General features: G+C 39.9%; 1 protein-coding gene across 5 annotated transcripts in view; it reads right to left on the bottom strand.

The window, feature by feature from the left end:
• The window catches only part of MIPEP (mitochondrial intermediate peptidase), a 189513-nt gene that overhangs the window by 47455 nt on the left and 129666 nt on the right, over positions 1–12392 (bottom strand). The gene's annotated exons all lie outside the window — the stretch shown is intronic.

Below are 12392 nucleotides of genomic sequence, written 5' to 3'. Positions count from 1 at the left end.
CAAATTTTTGGGTGGGCATGTGTTTTCAGTTCTATTAAGTATATAGCTAAAAGTGGAATTGCTCAGTCTCATGGTTAATCTGTTTAACTCTTTGGGGAACTCCCAAACTGTTTTCCAAAGCGTTACACCATTTTATACTCCCACTGGAAGTGCACAGGGTTCCGATTTCTCCGTGTCCTTGGTAATACTTATCATTGCCTATCTCTTCTATGGTTTCCATCCCAGTAGGGATAAAGAAGTGTATCTAATTGTGGTTTTGATCTGCATTTCCCTAAGGACAAATGATGTTGAACATTTGTTATCTCGTGTCTTTTTGTTGATAGCCACTCTAACAGGTGCGAGGTAATATCTCACTTGTGGTTTTGATTTGCATTTCCCTGACAATTACTGATACCAAGCACCTTCTCAGGTACCTGGTGGCCATTTGTAGGTCTTCTTTGAAAAAAGGTCTATCCAGATCCTCTGCCCATCTTTTAATAAGATTGTTTTTCTCTTGGGTTATAGGAGTTCTTTATATATTTTGGATATGAACCTGTTATCAGATATGTGGCTTACAAATATGTTCTCCCATTCCGTAGGTTACCTTTGCATTTTATTGCTGGTCTCTTTTGCTGTCAGGCTGTCTGGGTCCTCAGGGGTGCCTTCAGGTCCACACTGGCTAGGAACCAAGATAGGCAGCGGTGGCGGCCTGAGCCCGTGGTGTGTACTCTTGGTTACACGGATCAACCGCAGGTGCTGGTGTAGTTGCAAGGGCCAGATGCAGACACGCGTAGTGGTGGGGAGTAGGGCAGGCAGCGAGGGCCAGGGCCAGCTCTGGGCTCACTGGCAACTGTGGGTTGCTGGCATGCTGCCCCTGGCTGAACAGTCTCTTGCTGGGCATGTGCACTGCAGTGAAGACTGATCGCAAGGGTTGGGCCAGGGACATGCAGGTGAGCAGATCATGCTGGCCAATGACAAAAAGACGGTGCCCGATCTGGGCCTGTGGAAGCTGCAGAGGCCCTGGCTGTTGGTGTGCGCTCTCATGTTGACACATTGTGGAGGCTGGTGACAGGTGTCAGGCTGGCAGTGTGAGAGCACACAGGTGAAGGGGCTAGCCATGAGTGACGCGCACAGCAGTGGAGGTCAGCCGTGGACATCCAGGCTGGCATCTCGCACTCATGTAGCCACAGAGGCCCAAGCTGGTGCGTGCAGTTCCAGGGCTCCGGCGGGGAAGGGAAAAGAGCAGGAGAGATTCAGGTGGCTGGTGTCAGCAAACATGAATTCCTGTGGGGCAAATGCTGGTGAAATCGGCAGGGGGTCCGCATTGTGCGCTTCTTAGGTGGCAGATTGTGCTGGGTCTGTCTGCAGAGAACGTCACCGTTAGCCGCAGTCACTCTGACTGTGTGGCTGCTACCCGTAGCCCCCGTTTCTCCTCCTTGTTCCTAGCCATCTCTATACGTCTCAGTTTTGCCAGTCTAGTTTTGGGGTGAAACTGCAGTGTGACCTTTGTGTGGTGCCCTGAAAGGCTGAGGAAGCTGGCTGCTCACGCTGCTCTCCCTTTTCAGGCAAGGTGGGTTCTTTCTAGTGGGAAGTTCCCTCGCAGTGCTGAGCAATGCCAGCTTAGGGGATGAGAAGATGCAGGCAAAATTCAGCTGTCTTCCTTCTCTTCTTACGTGGTTATTCTCAGGTCTTTTTATTCCACTGTGTTGCCAAAGTTTCTTGGAAGTGGACTCCAGGGCTCTCCCAGATCTATTTTTGTGTATGGGTAGTTATCTAATTATTGAGCTTTGTAAGGGGATGGAGACTGGGGTCTCTTACATGGGCCATTTTGGTGATGTCATTCTTGAAACTCCAGTCTTGATTACTATAGATTTTGCAGTAAGTTTTGAAATTGGGAAGTGTGAGCCCTATGACGTTTTTCTTCTTTTTCAAGATTGTTTTGGCTATTCTGGATATGAACTCCTTATCAGATATGTGGCTTACAAATATGTTCTCCTGTGTTTCAATATGAATTTTAGATCAGCTTGTCAATTTTGGCAAAAGCAAAACAAAACAAAACAGCTGAGATTTCGAGATTGTATCGAATCTGTAGGTCAATTTGGGAAGTACTGCCATCTCAAGTCTTCCAGTCCATGAACATGAGACGTCTTTTCATTTCTTTAGGGCTTCTTTAATTTCTTTCAGTAACGTTTGATGGTTTTCAGTACACAAGTGTTCAACTTTTTCATTAAATTTATTCCTAAGTACTTTATTCTATTTGATGCTATTATAAATGGAACTATTTAGTTTTTGAACTGTTTGTTGCTAGAGTATAGAAATACAATTGAGTTTTGTTATTAATATTATATCCTGCAACCTTGCTGAACCCATTTATTAACTCTAATAGTTTTTCATGGATTCCCTAAGATTTTCTAAATACAAGATCATTTCATTTGCAATAGAAATAATTTTACTTCCTCCTTTCCAATCTGAATGCCTTTTATCCCTTTTTCTTGCCTAATTGCTCTGGTTAAAACCTCTAGTATGATATTTAATAAAAGTGGCAATGGCAGACAATATTGTTCTATTCCTATCTTAGGAGAAAGCTTTTTATCTTTCAGCGCTGAGTATGGTATTAACTGTGGGTTTTTCCTAGATGCTCTTTATCGGGTTGAGGACCAGCATTGACTTATGATTCCTTATCCCCAGTTACATTCAATTGATCCTCGGGTCCTGAAAATTTTATCTCAATATATTTCTTATATTTCTTCCCTTATGTCCATGCCTACCATCAATGCCCAGATTTATTAGACCCTTATCATCTTCTGACTAGATTGTAAGACCTTCAAAGCAGGAGCTATGGGCATGTGTATATATATGTATACATAGTGACTAAAAGAATCACATTCATTAAACAAGATCAAGATGCTATGGAAAATAAAGAGGCAGCAGCTGCTACTGGCGATAAAAACATAATTGTGAAAAGCAAAAAACAAAACTAAAACAATAGTGAAAACAGGAGGAAGAAAAAAAATCTAGGTGATTTCACAGAATAGGGCATAGAGCCAAAGCCAAACAGGAATTACTGAAAGAAGGGTGAAAGGGAGGGAGGGAGGGAAGGAGGGAGGGAAGGAGGGAAGAAAGGAAGGAAGGAAGGAAGGAAGGAAGGAAGGAAGGAAGGAAGGAAATGGCTGGAGGGGCTTCAGGTCTACAGCTGGGTAGATCTGACACTTCAAACAACTGTCCCAAATGAAACAACTAAAACGCTGGGTAAAACATACTAAAAAAAAAAAAAAGAAATTTGCAATGTGTTGCTGAGATAGGAGACAATAAAATGTTATCAAAATGATCAAGTAGATCATTTTTACAAATAAAAATGGATGTTTTTAAGCATCTGGTAAAATCCACTATATTTTTATATTTGTTTGCATCTATTACTGGGATAGACTCTTTCTTCCCTGCCTTCAGTACTTTTACCCTCCAACCCATCTCCATATTAAAATCTTCACTTTCCCCTACAGCTTATGCCTGCTTGTGTCACCACTCTGCTTACAAACTTCAAACCTTCAGGGTCTCCCCATTCCCTCCAGGATCATGTATAAGCCTCTGTGCAGATACAAAGGACATTTAACTGTTTAATCCTAATTTCATTTTCAACACCCAGACAATAATCCCTCTTCCCATACCAAGCTTCCTATCGTCAAGCAACCCTAGACAAGCATATTCCCTAACCACCTTGTATCATACTTCCCTTGTCCCTTTTTCCCTTCCCCCTACACTGCCTTAAACTGGGGTAAAACCTGACTTAGATGTGACTAAGCACAGAGGGGCCTGAGTGGCTCAGCTGGTTTGGATTAAAACTTGGTAATATTCATTCAACATATTCATAAATTGCAAACATAGTTCTCCTGGCCCCTCAGCCAAGTTCCCCAGTGACAATATCCCACATAACGAGAGTACATTGTTGAGTCCAAGAAATGAGCACTGGCGCCATCCTGTTAACTCGGTGTTCTGAATTACTTTTACATCCTGTACTTGCTTGTTATGATTATCTCTGAAGTTGATTGTCTTTTATCTTTCAGGGTGGGTCCTGAGAATGAGCTCCCTGCTTAGCAGGGAGTCTACTTCTCCCTCTGGCCTTCCCCTCCCCCTGCTCGTGTGATCTCTCTCTCTCTCTCTCTCTCAAATAAATAAAAAACAAGAGGTAACTAAGCACAGATAAAATGTGATTTGTGACACCATGAGGCACAATTAAACACCTCCCTGTCTGGAACAGAGCTCTAACAGCACCACACTGCATCATTTTTCACGCTAACTTCTATACGTCCATACCCATCTTTCCCAAAAGACAATGTCTGTCGAATGAATTAACCCATATGAGGAGAAATGGTGGTGTTGGGATTAAATAGGAGCTGTAGTTTTATTTCTCAGTAATGTAGCTGTAAAATATCTCTACCTGAAAAAGGTTTTATGGTTGATTTGAAAAGAAGGGTAGAATAAGCAAAAAGAGAGGGGCACAATAAATTAACATGGTGTTTTTCAAACTGTGGAGCCACTATCTACTAGTGGTTTGTGAAATCAATATAATAGGTTGTGACCAGTATTTAAAAAATGAAAATGCAGGGGCACCTGGGTGGCTCAGTCGTTAAGCATCTGCCTTCAGCTCAGGTCAGGATCCCAGGACCCTGGGATCTAGCCCCACATCGAGCCCCGCATCAGGCTCCCTGCTCAGCAGGGAGCCTGCTTCTCCCTCCTACTCCCCCCCCCCCCGCTTGTGTTCCCTCTCTCGCTGTGGCTCTTTCTGTCAAATAAATAAATAAAATCTTTAAAAAAAAAATGAAAATGCAGAATAGAAAATATTGGAGCACAATGCACGTAGTTCGGGTAACTTTTAGTCAGTGGTACTTTTGTTTCAGTTTCATATACAAACACCTAAATAGACATATATTTGTATAACAGATCATAACATAATGCATTTCTTATTGGGGGTTTTGTCAAAATGCTTGAAAATCAATGAGTTAATGGTTCAAGGACATGGATAAGAAAACCAGTGCTACTCTAAGTAGAGAGAGAAGCCAAGGATATGACAACAGATGAAAAAGCTTAAGATGTATGATCTCATAGCATATACTAGATTTTACCTGTGGGGCAGTAGATTATGCAGAGATACATTTAGCACTTTGAGATATTTGTGTTTTTCTAACATTATATATAATCAGAACGCAGGATCTGGAATGATGTGCCAGTTTCTACCGATTCTGTTTCTATCAGTCCTGTGTTGATGATGTTCATGAAATCTTGTTATCATAGACATAGAACAAAAGGAGTCGTAGGCTGTAGATTAAAATTATGAACCACTTTTAGCTAACTACTCTGAGATGTCCCACCCTGAAAAATAAGAGACAATCAACTTCAGAGGTAATCATAACAAGCAAGTACAGGACGTAGAAGTAATTCAGAAAACCGAGTTAACAGGATGGCGCCAGTGATCGTTTCTTGGACTCAACAATGTAATCTGGTTATGTGGGATATTGTCACTGGGGAACATGGCTGAAGGGTCCAGGAGAACTATGTTTGCAACTTATGAATATGTTGAATGAATATTTCCAAGTTTTAATCCAAAATAAGAGGTTATTAAAAATAATTAGGATTAAAGTGCTCTGTGGATTCTTAGGATCGATGCCAGTAGGCTAATTTGAGATTACTCCACCACTGTGACTGTGCCCATTACTCACGATGGAGACAAACCAGCTTATGGCCGAATTCTCTTATTTCAAATGAGCCAGCTCAGCAGCATCTAGTATTACTCCACTTTTTTCCAACACTGTGCTTTTCTAAACTAAACTGTGGCCATATATTATTCTCCAAAATCTTTTTATATATTTCTTTATTCACTTTAATTTAATTTCAACATAGGATGGGCTGAACATTTTAGAGGATACACTAAGTTTTAAGAGGGAAAACGGGTTGCAAAAAGTGACTATGAAATAAATGTAAACTACCATTTGATTTATAGACCTCCACTGCTCTCCTTTAAAGGACTTAGCACCGGGAGAGGGTTGTTTAGACTGTACTTTAGCTTAAGTGGAAAAAAGTTATTGCTGAAATTGTATAAATCATCTCAAATATTGTTTGATTTTAGCTTTTAAGAGTCTGAGTTTCCCTCAGTGTTCAGAGAAAGTTTGGTTCATTTTTCACTCTCCATAAATCAGCAAGTATTTCAAAGCTTCCCTGAGACACAGAAAAATATACACATGTGAAAAGAATGATTGCACCATTCCTAAGTTAAGGATCTGAAGATAATGCATATTAAAGAAAGCAAATGACTGGGTCCTTGGTTTGTAATAAATATGTAAAGATGTGTAAAAGACACCAAGATAAGCTATTCTCATACATTAATAACCACATATGGTCATGGAAAGCAATTAGAAGGGCACAAATCCACCATCACGGTGCTCAGGCCACTCATTAGCTGTGCATTATTACAGGGACCTCTGGCTATCTTTCAGGAACGGAGATCATCCTCAAAAGTCACTGACAAAAGAATGTGGCACACATGGGAGATTCCTATCCATTTTAATGTATTAATTTACTTTTCCTGCTATTACCCATCCTACAGGCAAGTGATGATATTTTCTTCCTCATATGCCATTTTTGATCATTTAAATCCCCCCCCCTTTGAGTAAACAAACCAACATAGGGAATATAGTCAGTGGTATTGTAATAGTGTTGTCTCCTGACTGACGGGAGCTACAGTTGTGGTGAGCATAGCATAATGTATAAACTTGTCAACTCACTGTGCTGTACACCTGAAACTAATGTAAACATTCTGTGTCAACTACACTCAAATACAATTCCCCCTTTCAGTAAACATTTATTATACTGACAATAATAATAATGCTTAACATTTGTTTTGCATTTACTATGTGCCAGGCACTGGGCTAAGTGCTTTTGACAAATATTATTTCTTTCAATATACAATAACCATACTGGGTTCAATATTGCCATCTTATGGATGAAGAGCTGATGTGTAGGACTCAATCCAGGCCATTTGATTCTGGTGCTCTGTACCCCATCTTATTCCTTCACTGTCTACCACATAGAGCCAACCTCACCCTCCGCAGAGAAGCCATCTTGGCTCAGGCTGTCATTCCCCCTACACAGAACTTTGGCTTTGTGCATCCTATTTCCCCATAGAACTTTCTTACTCCTCTCTTTGTAATCTGAATATGTGACCCTTTTTCCTGCAATGTTCTTTTCTCTCCAACACACACTCTAGCCTTCTTTCAAATCATAGGTCAAACCCAAAACATTTCGACCTAGGCCGCAGCAACTTCTTGCTAGACATGTCTCCAAAGGCAAGAGAAACAAAAGCAAAAATGAACTATTGGGGGACTTCAACAAGATAAAGCTTCTGCACAGCAAAGGAAACAGTCAACAAAGCTAAAAGGCAACCTACAGAATGGGAAAAGACATTTGCAAATGTCTTATCAGATAAAAGGCTAGTATCCAAAATCTATAAAGAACTTATCAAACTCAACACCCAAAAAACAAAAAATCCGGTCAAGAAATGGGCAGAAGACATGAACAGACATTTCTCCAAAGAAGACATACAAATGGCCAACAGGCACATGAAAAAATGCTCCACATCACTCGGCATCAGGGAAATACAAATCAAAAGCACAATGAGATGCCACCCACACCTGTTAGAATTGCTAAAATTAACAAGTCAGGAAATGACAGATGTTGGCGAGGATATAGAGAACAGGGATCCTTTTTACACTGTTGGTGGGAATGCAAGCTGGTACAGCCACTCTGGAAAACAGTATGGAGGTTCTTCAAAAAGTTAAAAATAGAGCTACCTTACAACCCAGTAATTGCACTACTAGGTATTTATCCAAAGGATACAAACATAGTGATTCGAAGGGACACATACACCCCAACGTTTATAGTAACAATGTCCACAATAGCCAAACTATGGAAAGAGCCCAGATGTCCATCAACTGATGAATGGATAAAGAAGATGTGGTATATACATACAATGGAATATTACTCAGCCATCAAAAACAAAAAGATCTTGTCATTTGCAATGACATGAATGGAACTAGAGGGTATTACGCTAAGTGAAATAAGTCAGTCAGAGAAAGACAATTATCATACTGATTTCATTCATATGTGGAATTTAAGAAACAAAACAGAGGAGCATAGAGGAAGGGAGGGAAAAATAAAACAAAACAATCAGGGAGGGAGAAAAACCATAAGAGACTCTTAACCATAAGAAACAAGGTGAGGGTTTGCTAGGGGGGGAGGTGAGTGGGGGGGATTGGGTAACTGGGTAATGGGCATTAAGGAGGGCATGTGATGTAATGAGCACTGGGTGTTATATGCAATTGATGAATCACTAAATTCTACCCCTGAAACTAATATGTTAACTACATCGAACTTAATTAAAAATTTTTTTTCATTAAAACCATAAACCAAACAAGTATGCTCAACTTCCCTATTATACTTAGCATTATTTTGAAAGTTCAAGCGACTGAGCCAGTCAAGGACATCTGGACACATAAAGACTGGAAAGGGGGAGCAAAAATATTATTTATATGTGCTGGGAGATACATGATATATATCTCTATTTAAGTATTTATATATATATATATACATATAAACATATCTGGAAAGCCCCTAAAATCTGGTGAATAAGTATCAGAAACAGTAAGTTGTTCATCCAGAGTGTCAGCCACAAAAGCACCAAACTAAAATAAATAACCAATGGTGACTAGCTAGAAAAAGGGGGGGGGGGAATATATAATATCCACTCACAATAGCAAAAGAAAAATATCTTAAAACAGGAATACATTTAACAAGATACATGAGAGACTTCTAGTAAGAATGTTAGAAATACATGACAGTATGACAGGAATAGATAGATAAATGGAATAGTGGAGCAAAGGCATGTTTATTAAAAAATAACTAACAACTAACAATAAACCCTCCACAAATGATTATCCAGTCTGGGCAGAACCCCTGAAATGGAAAGGCCAGAAACAAACCTTGTTCAGGGAAACTGCACCTCACAGAGGAGGCTTTTTCAAATCAGTAGGGAAAAATGGGTTACTCAGAAACCAATCAGAAAAACTAAAGCTGGTTCCAAATGTCATACCTCACACCACCACGAATTTAAACAGTCAAAGATTGGAAAGTGAAAAATAAAACCACAAGAGTGTGAAGAAAATATGGGCAAAAATTTAAATAAGGTTAGGCCAGCAAGTTCTTTTTAAGCCTGACAGGAAACTGAAAGAAAAGTGTGACAGATTTAACTAAAAACATTTACCACCATCAAGCAAACTAACAAAAATAAAACCTAAACGTTAAAAAAAAATCATAAAAGTTGAAAGATAAATAAAATGGAGGAAATATTTATGATAAGAAGAACAAAAGGCTGACAACCCTATAAAAATCAGTAACAAAAAGATTAATATAGAGATGAGAAAATGACAAAAATAGGAAAATTCAACTTCTATCCTCCACAAGGATGGTAAAATACCACAGGGGAAGTCATTGGTTTCACTAGTAATAAAAGAATCGCAAGCAGAAATAAGTTACTGTATTTGTGGTCTTATCAGCTTGGCATAAATTAAAATCAAATCCATAATCGGGGTAATCAAGGGAAAGCTATCTGGATTTCAACTTTGCAACATGTGCTAGAACATCAACTGTATACGAATCTTCTGGCCAAGCAATCCCATCCCTAGGAATTTATTTTAAGGCTAGAGTAGTCAAATGTACAAGACATATGCAGCCACTGAGTTATCTGCAGTACTCCTATAACCTTGAAAATTGGATTCAGAACCTTGAACAAGAGTAAGGACTAGGATACAGGGTTCAGGGACATAGTTTCAGAGCAGGAAGAGGGAATGTGACTACCAGATGGGGCCTGGGGAAACACACAGTGGGTGAGGGGAGGCCTTGGATTGGCACAGAGCTGCGAGTCAAGCATATATTGTCTGCTCTGCATATGGTATCAACTCATTGTGCCTGGCACCCAGGAATAAAGGCCCTTGGAAAATGTCTGATGAACAAGAATGAACAAAGTCTAAACTACATTTCATGGAGGATTGAGTTTAATCCTAGTAAAGACATCTAAGACTTCAAGATGATTTGGGAAAGTAAGAGAATCACATTACATACTCAGTTTCAAAGAAATCCACTCATTTTCATTTATTAACATATGTGTACGTGTTTTCCAGGTGAAGAACACACTTTCTCTCTGTTGTAAGTTCTCCACCATGTACATGTGCACAGTGCTGGGCAATGAAAAACTGCTCAGTGTTGTGAAACTGGGTAGTACCTCGAAAGCCGTCTCTTCGAGGATGTGCCTTTTCTGAGGCAAGAGAGCCTACATTCTCAAACTCTAAGATCACTTAAAGGGGAGAGGGAAAGTATTTAGGCTCTGGGGCGTGCACTTTATCTCCAAAACTAAAGCCATGGGGAGGGAGAGCTTCTACTCTGAAGCTAATCTAAGCTCAGCCCTGCTCCTTCATCTGAGTTGGGCTCCCAGGATTAGAAGGACCGTGCGACCAAGGTCATTTCAATGACCTTTATGTCCTTAATGGCACAGAAAGAGCCGAATGCCTGTATCACCGGAAGCCAACAAAAGCTATGTGTGTTTGTATGCGTGTCTGACCTTCCAATTTTACAAGGAGTATGTGCTCATTATAGAAAAATTAGAATGAAAAATATAAAAAAGAAAATGAGGGATGCCTGGGTGGCTCAGTCGGTTGAGCCTCTGACTCTTGGTTTCAGCTTGGGTTGTGACCTTATGGATCATGGGATCAAGCCCCTTGTCAGCTCTGCACACGCAGAGTCTGCTTCTCTCCCTTTCTCTGCCTCTCCCCCCACTCTCTCTAAAATAAATAAATCTTAAAAAAAAAATGAAACTCACCCCTAATCCATGATTGTGATAAACATTTGTTAATGTTAAAGCTCCCTTCAGTCTGTTTTCAAAGACAAAAATCACACTATCTACAATTTTATTATATGTTTTTCACTAACCTGATTTTAAAAATTCTTTATAAACATTAATGGCTGTATACTATTTCATCATATGGACTATACTAAGTCACGATTACAATAACACAAATCCTAACATCTCAGGGGCTTCAAACAACAAAGATTCGTTCCTTGAGCAGATGACACATCTCTCTCAGGTCAACAGACTCTTCTCATGTCAGTAGCATGTAGGTGCCTGGGCTTTCAGGGTCTCTACCACCTAGAAGGTTGTTGGTTGCTGGGCCAAGAGAGGAAATATGGACAAGGGCACAGTGGCTCTTAAAGGCTGCAGCCCAGCCATGAGACCCATTCCTTCTGCTCCATTTCTTTGGCCAAGTCACATGACAACGAATTGAATGGAGCAAGGACGTACAACATAGTTTACTTAACCGTTCCTTGAAGGTTGGACTTTAAATGTGGTGATTATCAAGTACAGAGCTTTATTTGGTTTTCTATGTATACCTTTAGAATAAATTCCTCAATGTTATATTACTGGCTTAAGAGGTATGTAAGCTTTCATGCTCTTGATCCCTCCCACCAAACCAATTTCTCCTCCTTTGAGCACATATAGAAATATCTACACCAGTGTATCGATATGGTCACTAGAGTGTTGTCTTTTAATAAAACAGTCATATGACAAGTGAATCTGTCATTTTGCTGTTATTTCCACTTGCATATTTTTGCATGCTAGAAAAGTCAAACCATTTTTCCTATATAAAATAATCATTTGAATTGTCCTCTTTTGTGACTGACTTTTATGTTCTTTGTCCATTCTTCTTTGGGAGAGTGTTGAGATTTTGTGGTTGTTATTCCCCTGCCTCTCTTTTTTTTTGTATTTGTATGCATTCTTTACGCAGCAACAATGTAAACCATTTGTCATAAATGTTCTAATTTTTGAAAACCAGTATGCTTATCTGTGAATTTTATTCATGCCTTCTGTGAGAAATTCAAATTTTTGTGATCAAATCTATTAAACTGTATTCTCATTTGTGATTTCTTCCATTTCTTTTTTTTTTTTCTTATGAGAGAGAGAGATCACAAGCGGGGGGCAGGGGGGAGGGCGGAGGGAGAAGCAGATGGGAGCCCGACGCAGGGCTCAATCCCAGGACTCTGGGATCATGACCTGAGCCGAAGGCAGATGCTTAACCAACTGAGCCACCCAGGCGCCCCTCTTCCATTTCTTTTTAAGTTACTACCCTTCTCTAAATGAAAGAGGAGATATTTTTTAATGTTTATTTTTTCTATTTAAGTGTTTGCTCCATCTGGAGTTTATTTCATGACAGTAAATGAGTATAAAGTTAGGCAATGCGTACATGACAACTTCTCTTGTTTGGATAGTGGTATCTCACACTTAGTATTTCTAAAACTGATTTCCTGACTGCCCC

Source organism: Phoca vitulina, unplaced genomic scaffold, assembly GCF_004348235.1.
Source record: "Phoca vitulina isolate PV1807 unplaced genomic scaffold, GSC_HSeal_1.0 scaffold5, whole genome shotgun sequence".
NCBI classification, from domain to species: Eukaryota; Metazoa; Chordata; class Mammalia; order Carnivora; family Phocidae; genus Phoca; species Phoca vitulina.
This window is presented reverse-complemented; position numbering and strand designations above follow the sequence as displayed.